Below are 10,278 nucleotides of genomic sequence, written 5' to 3'. Positions count from 1 at the left end.
CAGCAGTGGGGAAAGGTCCAGAAGGACACTGACTGTTGAGCACTCTCATATTTAATGATTCTGCCTCCTGACATAGAGCATGCAGTAGCCCTGAGAAGGCAGTCAAAATTTATGCCATGCCTGATATCTTTGCACTCGGAAGGAATGTTTGCCCTCCTTCTCCTGCAATATTTCTAAGTAACAGGATGCTATGTACTAAATGTGGTGGCTCAGTTGCTAAGACGTTGAGCTTGTCAATCAGAAAGGTTGGCAGTTCAACAGTTCAAATCCCTAGCACCGCATAATGGAGCAAGCTCCCATTACTTGTACCAGCTTCTGCCAACCTAGCAGTTCAAAAGCATGTAAAAATGCAAGTAGAAAAATAGGGACCACTTTGGTGGGAAGGTAACAGCGTTCTGTGCACCTTCGGCATTTAGTCATGCCGGCCACATGACCATGGAGATGTCTTCGGACAGTGCTGGCTCTTCAGCTTTGTAACGGAGATCAGCACCGTTCTCTAGAGCCGGAAACGACTAGCACATATGTGCGAGGGGAACCTTTACCTTACCTTACTTATGTATTAAAGTAGTGTTTCTCAACTTTGGCCACTATGCTGGCTGGTGAATTCTAGGAACTTAAGTCCATACATCTTCAGGTGGTCAAAGTTGAGAGCCACTGTACTAAAGGGAGAAAGTTTCCTTAGTTTAATTGTAAGTTTAATTACTTAATTGTACTAGAGGCACAGGCATGTATGTATCTGCTGCCTTCCAGGCATACCTTGATACAGCTCTTTTTTGACGCATGGTTTCCCTACAGCCAAGACCACACACTTGTTTGGCCAGAATAGATCTTATACAAAAGTCCCCATAGGATATGGTCAAGAAAGTCAAGATGGCAGTCATGATAGTGCAATCAAGCCTTTGCTTGATTTTTTTTTTTTTTTAAAAAGGCTCCCTGAGGATAACCTTGATCTTACAGAACATATTCCTGGTGACAAGATGATGAATCAGAACGCAGATCCATACATGAGGCAGCTAGGTTTGCATTGTAGAGTAGATGGGCAATTTTTTGGTGTTCTTACTGCGAGGAGAGGCTGGGCTGCAATGAGCAGGACAGGAATCGAATAGGTGGAAGCACATTGCAAGCAGGGATGGGATTTTCCAGTTTTAAAAAACTTTTAAGCCTGTCTTAAGGCTTACGATATAGTTTTCGTGGCCTCAACTTGATGGGAAGCTATATTAATTACTCCCCAACCTAATACATACACTTCAGAGAACTTGAGAGGGAGCATAAAAAGACTTGGGGGTTAAGATGTATAACATGTATCATTTTACTATTCTCTCTGTCTGTCTTACACACACACACACACACACACACACACACACACACACACACATTTTTCTGCCACAGCTTCATCATAGTTCCAAGCTTCAGTTCCAAGAAATTAGCATCTTAATGAAAACATAGCAAACACAGTATTTACATTTGTAGATCCCCACAAAGTTCTGAGGAAACCTGAAACCCAGAAAGCAAGAATCATAAATTTCTGAAGTCACATCTAAAATATGAGGAAACAGGAGAGACATAAACAAAAAGAGAGATAGAGATTTCTCAGTAACTCAGACTGAAAAACAACAAAGTGAAACCATATATCAACAGGGCAGAGTGAGATATCAGATATGGTCAGACTCCAACAGCACAGCCATCTTAGTCCAAGCCCAGTTTAGAATACCATAAAAGAAAGAAAATAAAGCAATATATTGGCAGTGTTCATACAGCACGCAAAGCCAGGTCAAGGAAGACAAACAGATTAATTTGCAAACATACCAACCCTGAATGATGTTTTTGTGTGTGTGGTTAAACCAGTAGTGGAATTCAATTTTTTTTACTACCGGTTCTATGGGCATGGCTTAGTGGGCATGGCAGGGGAAGGATACTGTAAAATCTCCAGTCAGAGGTGGTATTTGCCAGTTCTCCGAATTACTCAAAATTTCCACTACCGAAAATCTCCAGAACTGGTCAGAACCTGCTGAATCCCACCTCTGGATTAAACCCAGCTCATTTGATGAATAGATGATTCAGTTTATTGTACAAATCCAGACTATGGGTTAATTCAGGATCTACATGATTCTAATTGTTCCACAAGACACCTGGAACCTTCCAGATCCAGAGGGGATGCCATCAAAACAGCAAGATTGTGGATGTGGCAAATTCCGCCTCTTTGGTACATCCATACCATGCAGCTACAGAAAAGGAAAAGTTTGCCAAAAAGTCTGCATTATCCAAATTGTGTCACTAAATACCAGGACAGTTGCTCACTGATTTTCAGTGAGTAATAAGCATCAGATACAGTTTACATACAAAGAAAAGTATTCAAAACAAAAACAGAAATGTGGGAAATCATAAATCCCATCTCTATAATGTCATCATTATGTCACCACTTAATCCAGTACAGCTCTTGACTCCTGGGGAAAAGAAAAGAAAAGGGAAAGGGAAAAGTACATCCCTAACTGCCAAAGCATTTATCCACTCGTGTTCTAAATGAAAGCTGAAACTTCAAAGAAAGAAGAATTCACACAAAGGACTGGTCCTGTCTTTGGGCAGAATGCAGCAGATGCGGAGGGAACAGGCTGATGGCAAGCTATTGGGAAGAGAGTCCTCTTCTTTTAAATTGTCTTAATCTGTTCTGGAGAGTGCTGTTCCTTTACTAATGTTAAAATTAGATTCTGCTGATAACATGATTAGCTTTTGGCTATGGAAGGAAAGATATCTTGATTAGACTGTCAGGCAGCAAAGATGTTTGGGACCGATGATCAGACTAACCAAGTCCAGGCTTAAAAACTCCAGGCAAATGTTTAATTTTCTGTATCATGTTACTGTCATCTAACGGTGGTCCACATCTTTTGGTTCTACTGGTGCTGGGAAGCTGGAAATGTTTTGGTTTTTTTTTGTAAGGTATATATGTGGATGTTTTTCATCATGCCCCAGTTGGCATTCCATAAATTTAATATAATAACATAAGCATAAGAAAATAAGTTATGCCCCCACCCCAACTGGGTCAGACTCCTGGCCCATCTAGTCGAACTGTCTGCCAATCCCAAAAGAAAGTTCCCTCATTTCCCAGCAACTGACTTTCAAAAGCAGCTCCACTACCATCAAGGCTAATAGCCATTGATCTCCATGACTTCCATGAATTGGTCCAACTCATTTTTTTGAAGCCACTTCTCTGGGTAGTGAATTCCAAAATTGAATTATATGTTGTGTACAAAGCTATTTCCTTCTGTCTGTCCGGATTCTTCCATGATTCTATTTCATTAAGCAACCTCTGGTTCTAATATTTTGGGAAAGGGAAAAGAGCTTTTTTTTTGGTCGATTTTATCTATGCAACATTTTGTACATTTTCCTCGTCTTTCTCATTTGCATGCTTTGTAGATGGGGAAAAAAAACACCAAATGTCACGATCTTTTCTCCTAGGGAAGCAGCTCTATCCCCTTGATTGTCTGAACTGCCTTCTGAACTTCTCTAGGTCTCCCTTTTTAGGCACAGTGACCAGAACTGCACACAATATTCCAGGTATGGTCATATCATTGATTTATATACAGGAAGAGATTATGAAACTGGCATCTCTGTTTTCAATTCCATTTCTTATTATCCCTAACAAGCTGTTTGTCTTTTTTACAATGGTTGCACACTGACACTTTAATCGAACTGTTTACTGTTCCTTCAGGATCTCTTTCCTTATCAGATACAGATAATCAGAGTTGGAAGGGACCTTGTAGGTCATCTAGTCCAACCCCCCACCCAAGCGGGAGACCCTACACCATTTCTGACAAATGGCAGTCCAATCTCTTCTTGAAAGTCTCAACTGATGGCACTCCCACAACTTCTGAGGGCAAGCTGTTCCATTGGTTGATTGTTCTCATTGTCAGAAAGTTTCTCCTTGTTTCCAGGTTAAATCTCTCCTTGTTCAGTTTCCATCCATTATTCCTTGTCTGGCCTACAGGCGCTTTAGAAAATAGCTTGACCCCTTCCTCTCTGTGGTAGCCCCTCAAATATTGGAAGACTACTATCATGTCTCCCCTGGTCCTTCTCTTCACTAGACTAGCCAAGCCCAGTTCCTGCAACCGTTTTAGTTGTAAGTTATGCTTTCAGGAAAGCTCTGATCCCATTAGTTCTATGCATACAGTAACAGATTTTTTTGCACCAATGTGCATAATTCTTGGCCATAATTCCTTCTTCGGGAGATGGCAAGATTGTTTCTTGGCTTGCTATCTGTGCTGCAACAGAGAATAAAGGTACATTTTCAACCTAGCCACTAATCTACCATGTTAGGGAGTTTGTCATATCTAGAGATAAACAAGTTGGAAAGCACTGTGTGATAATTAGATTGTGGATCAGGAGCTATTCAGGAGTGTGTACTCAAGAATGGGATAAATACAAGTTCAAACAAACTGACTTTCCTTAAGATAGTTTATTCAATAAGCTTGGCTCGAAAGTCACCAAGCCTTAAATAAACTCCAGAACAGAAAGCAGAAAAAAGGGATTTGTCAGAAGTGTTCAAAGGATTCAGCTAAAAGTCATCTGGTTCAACTTGATGCCTCCAATATTGTCAGACAACTTTAGTGCAAAACTACTTTGTAGATTGATGGCTTTGTTAAACTGTATTATTGGTTGCTTGTTTGCTGTGTATAAACCAACTAGAAAGGAAGGTGGCCTGAAAAAGCCCTTTATGAGTGGAAAAATAAAAAAAAAAATATTTTCCTTTCACTGGGACTAAAAGGGAAAGTCGCAGAATTCCTGTCAATTTCACTCACTCAAGCGAAAGACAGATCAGCCTTGGAGGATTCCTTTCTTCTTATTTAAATTCTTTAAAACATTGTTTCACCATTCCATCACTGAGCTTTAAAAGGGAAAAAAAGCCCAGTTTTTCAACCTGTTACCACTGGACCTGTAAAAAAAAAGAGAGAGAGAGAGGAGGGAAAGACCTCTGATTACTGGAGTAGATGTGATACCAACGAGAGGAGTTGGAGGGGTTTGCTTCCAAGGAATTAAGATGCAGCACCGAAGTCAGGGAGCATGGCTTGAGTCAGAGCTATTTGTGATGAATAGTCAGAAAAGACAGGCAAGGTGGGGTTTGAGCTTCTTCGGCGACAGACAGAAATCCGCGATCATGCACGGTTTCAGTCTGGGCTCGCTGCTGGAGCGCCCCGAGCTGGCTGGTTTCGGGGCTAAGCCACCCCGTAGAGGTGGTGAAGAGGGGGGAGACTGCCAGAAGGGTCGAGGAGAGCCGCATCTCTCCTCCTCAGCTGGCCATTACTCCCTTTCCCGAAGGCGGTTGCAGCGGTGGTCAGAAATGGCCACCTCAAAGAAGAACTCGACCGGAAAAGAATGTGCAGGAGGAAGATAAGTGAAAGTTTTGGCTGACCGGGTTAAATTGCAAAAGCAACAACTAAGGTAACCTGGAATTTAAACTAAAAAAAAAAAAACATCGTTCCCAAAGAAGAGTCTGAAGCAGTGAAGGAAAGTGAAAAGGGAAAGGTTTGGGTTTTTTCTTCTTCTCTCCCTTTCCCTATACTGACAACTAAGAGACTTTAAATAAGAAATCGGGAAAAAAATCCGCTTTGACATCAACAGGCAATTAAGCTGAAAATAAAACAAAATGTCAAAGGGATAATAAAGATTTCTGGACACTAAAAAATTTTTATAAGCAGGATAGGAGAGAAAAAGAATAAAAGGGCAGGATCTGGAAAAAAGGGAGGAGACTGCCTGGAATTAAAAGGAATATACAGTAAAACTTCAACAAGACTTCTAAAAGATACATTTTAACTGAAACTTGGCAACTAAATAGTAGAACCCCAGGAAGAGAAAGTGAAAAAAAAAAAAAAGCAAAAAGAAACAGCTTGCGTGTATTTGGGTTACTTGGTGATCTTTGGATTCTTGGTTATTGCATTTGAATGACTAAAATTAATCGGGTGGTTGTTTAAAAATTTATACAATGGCACTACTTCTCGATGAATTGAAAATGGAACTTAAAAAGTACAAAGAAGATGCACAAGAAGGGAGGGGTTCTTTTGGCTTCATTTTTCAATTCTTCGAAATGGAGATTTGGAACTATGACAAACAACAAGAAACGTCTGCAAAACAAGAAGACTGGGACAAAGAAGAAGCCATCTTTAATGAACAAGTAATTCTATGTGGGGAAGAAAAAGGAAAGGGGAGAAAGAGAATGGAGAATTTAAGACTTAAAAAAACAACCAAAGAAAAGAAAAATAGTTTGAAAAATAAGTATAATATTGGAAAGCAACAGAAGAGGGGAATACAGAAAAGAGAAATAGAGGTAGAGAGACAAGGGGGTAAAAAGGGGAGAGAGAAGAAGAGAGGGAAGAAGGAAAGGAAAAGAAGTTACAAAGGACAGAAACAAGATGTAAAGAAACAGGGCCTATTTAGAGATAATGGGTGAAAATTTAACTGAAAAAGGGATTCTGTAAAGGTACATAAGATTGTATTGTTATATTAGTAATAGAAATAATTTTAGAAAATTGGAAGCAATGTATGATTAAAATGAGGGATAAAATAGTTACTGTAATCTAGTGAAATGTTTGTTAATAAAATAAATGAAATAAAATAAATGAGAAAATTGAATTAGGAAGGGACGGGAACATTTTAATCAGTTAATGTTTTATAAAATATAAGTGAAGGGGGGGGGAATTAATTATGGAAAGCTTATAACTGTTCCCATAGAAGAATGATATTTAATTGAAAAGTAATGTTAAAGAAGTTAAGATTTTAATGAATATTAACATTAATGATAGAATTGAATTGGAATGGAATGTGTTGTTTTAATTACATATATTTATAATCTTTTTTTAAAAAAAAGAATATAGTGTGTATTTTAAGAATGTACCAAGCAGAATCCGAATGGAAGTTATGTATTATATTGAATGTTATAACTTTAAGGTATATATTGAAGCCTAAATAAGAGTTAAATGGATAAACTTAAAAGATATAAAGGTGTCATACTCCAATCAGCAACTACAGGAGAAACTTTGTTTAATGAGAAAAGATAATAGATAATTGAAACAGGACAGACAAAAAATATAATGATTTGAATTGAGACGAGATAATTAAAATAAAATTGAGAAAATTAAAAGAGGGAGAAGCTATGCAGAAAATGTAAAACAGTAATAAGATATGGAATAGAACATAAAAATGAGCATGAAATTGAATTTGTGTCTGTACGAAGAAATGTAACCCGGGATTACGCTACTTTCAAAAAAGATGTTTTATTTGTATTTTTTTTTCTCTTTGTGAAAACTCAAATAAAATTTACAAAAAAAAAAAAAAGAAAGAAAGAAAATACAGGCAAGTTGTAGTTAGTTGCTGGTTGGAGCTGGTTTCTGAATGACATCATCCAATGTTCTCTTCTCAGGAGATGCTGGAGTGAACTGGAAATGTGCATCTACCCTGAATCAGCTGTACCCACCTAACCAAGTATTTTGATGGTAGCAACTCCTAGGGATTTCAGGAGATATTGTCTTGGGCCTATTACCCCAACTATAAAAGGCTAAAGTGTACAGTGAATGCTTTCGGGAAGTGGGTATGTTCAGTCTAATGAAGAAGAGGACTAGAGGTGACATGATAGCAGTCATCCGTGGCTAAGACACTGAGCTTGTCAATCAGAAAGGTCGGCAGCTTGCTGATTCGAATCCCTAGCACCGCGTAACGGAGTAAGCTCCCGTTACTTGTCCCAGCTTCTGCCAACCCAGCAGTTCGAAAGCATGTAAAAATGCAAGTAGAAAAATAGGGACCACTTTGGTGGGAAGGTAACAGCATTCCGTGAGCCTTCGGCATTTAGTCACGCCAGCCACATGACCACGGAGACGTCTTTGGACAGTGCTGGCTCTTCAGCTTTGTAACGGAGATGAGCACCGCCCCCTAGAGCCGGAAACATCTAGCACATATGTGCGAGGGGAACCTTCACCTTTACCTTAATATTTGAGGGGCTGTCACAAAGAAGAGGGGGACAACCTATTCTCCAAAGCACCTTAGGGCAAAGCAAGAAGTAATGAATGGAAACTTTAGTAAGCGAGATCCAACCAAGAATTAAGGAAAAATTTCCTACCAGTGAGAACAATTAATCAGTGGAAGGGCTTATCTCCAGAAGTTGTGGATGGTCTGTCACTGGAGGTTTTTAAGAAGAGATTGGACAGCTATTAGTCAAACAAGGGGCTAGACTGGAAAACTCCAAGGTCCCTTCCAACTGTTTTCTGTATTACAGTATTCTGTAATTCAATAATTATGTAATACAATATTCTGTAATCAGGAGGAAAAACTATTTCTATCCTTGCTGCTCTTCTTTTCAGAGCTTGGTATATTCACTGTTAAAATATTTGCTTGAACTGTTCCCTTTTTGTATTCCATTAAGGTAAGGTGACCAACCGCCCTCCTTTAGGGAGGACAGTCCTCCTTTTATAAGTTCTGTCCTCTCTCAAAAAGTGTCCTCCTATTTGATATTTGAAGGCTAATCTGTAAATCTCCGTATTTGATCGATGCCGAACTGATCCGTTGTGTGTAATGTGATGTATTTGTATTTGACATGATGATTCGTCAAGGCTCGGTACAGTGCGGCGAGATGTGATTATGAGACACATGCGCTCCACACAGGAGAATTGTTTTGAGAGAGTGCACCGCGCGCAAGTGGCTTTATTTTTTTTCTTCAGTTTATTTGTGTCCTCCTTTTCATTGTATAAAAGTTGGTCATCTTAATTAAGGTATGAGTAGGAAAGCTGAGGCTTCTTTTCCACCACCCCTATACACTAGCACCTTAGATTATAATTGTGAAAATGTGCAGAAAATATGCACTCTTACTTTGAGGTGGAAACACAGGAAAAAGTGTAGTAAAAATTCTCCTTGCCTCTACTACCAGAGGGAGTACCAGTTTGGCCTAGTGTTTAAGGTGCTGGCTAAGAAACCAGGAGACTGTGAGTTTTAGTCCCACTTTAGGCATGAAAGCCAGCTGGGTCACTTTGAGCCAATTATTCTGTCTCTTAACCAAGCCCACCTTACAAGGTTGTTGTTGTAGGGAAAATTTATCAACCTTGGCAACTTGAAGATGTATGGACTTCATCTCCCTGAATTCCCCAGTTAAGTTGCCAAAGTTGAGAAATGCTGGTCCAGATAGTTCAACTACCAGTATTAATGGCTGGTCATTTCTTCGGTCTAATAGGTCTGGAGAATGAGACTATAATTGAAGTCTTAAATATTTTCCTGGAATCCCTGAGGGCCCGAGTCTGGTCTATTAATTTATTAGTAAACTATTAAGGGGCTTTTGCAAGTGAACCATGACTTAGCTCCAACTAGACCTAAACCATCTTACTCAATTTGTCCATCTTTTGCTTGACACAAACAGAATCAGTTATAAATGTAACTGCTAACATCTTTTTTGACACTTATCAGAAAAAGCTAAAGAGGCTGACCATAAATGCTTTAGTTGTATGAAAAGTTAGTTAAGCTGACTGATTGTAGCTTTGTAACTGTGCTGAAGAATTTTGCTAGTGGGCCTATTATTGAAATAAAGATAACATGGCACTTTATTTATTTGGAAAATTTATATTGCCACCTACTCGCTCACAGAAACTCAAAGTGGCTTACAGGAAATAAAAACACTATAAAAGAAATAAAAATAATACCCACCCACCAGTGGTGGGATTCAATTTTTTTTTTACTACTGGTTCTGTGGGTCTGGCTTGGTGGGCATGGCAGGGAAAGGATACTGTAAAATCTCCATATTTAATGGACTCCATCCCGCCCTGCGTTCCCCAGGCCCACAGGCAAAACCACATCTTCAGGGCTTCCGAAAGAGTGTCAGAGTGAGGGCCAGTCTAATTTCCGGAGGGATGAGGTTCCAGAGGGAGGAAGCCACCACAGAGAAGGCCCTTTCTCCGGGTCCCTTATGCCAGATATATCTCTTTAGGGTACGGGACCCGCAACATTCCTTGCCTCCCCATGGGTCGGGTAGATATGACCAGGAAGAGATGGTCCCTCAGATAGCTTAGCTTAAACTGTGAGAAAGAATGTCACGAAATGGTTTGGAGGTAAAAGGTTCATCATGAGCGTATTAAAAAAACACACCCAGATGTAGACAGTTTAGCTAATTAAGTGCACCTCATGCTTATTATAGGCTGTGTTAGCCGAAACTACGCAAGTCTTCAATAAATCAGCAAAAAGTGATGAAATACCAAGAAATTCTGGTGTATGTCTGAGGTTTATGATATAAACACAGTTTGTTGAATATTAGGG

The sequence above is a fragment of the Notechis scutatus genome, chromosome 1, assembly GCF_049901735.1.
Source record: "Notechis scutatus isolate UNSWTSFEM ecotype Mainland chromosome 1, rNotScu1.2, whole genome shotgun sequence".
Classification (NCBI taxonomy): domain Eukaryota; kingdom Metazoa; phylum Chordata; class Lepidosauria; order Squamata; family Elapidae; genus Notechis; species Notechis scutatus.
Note: the sequence above shows the minus strand (reverse complement) of the source record.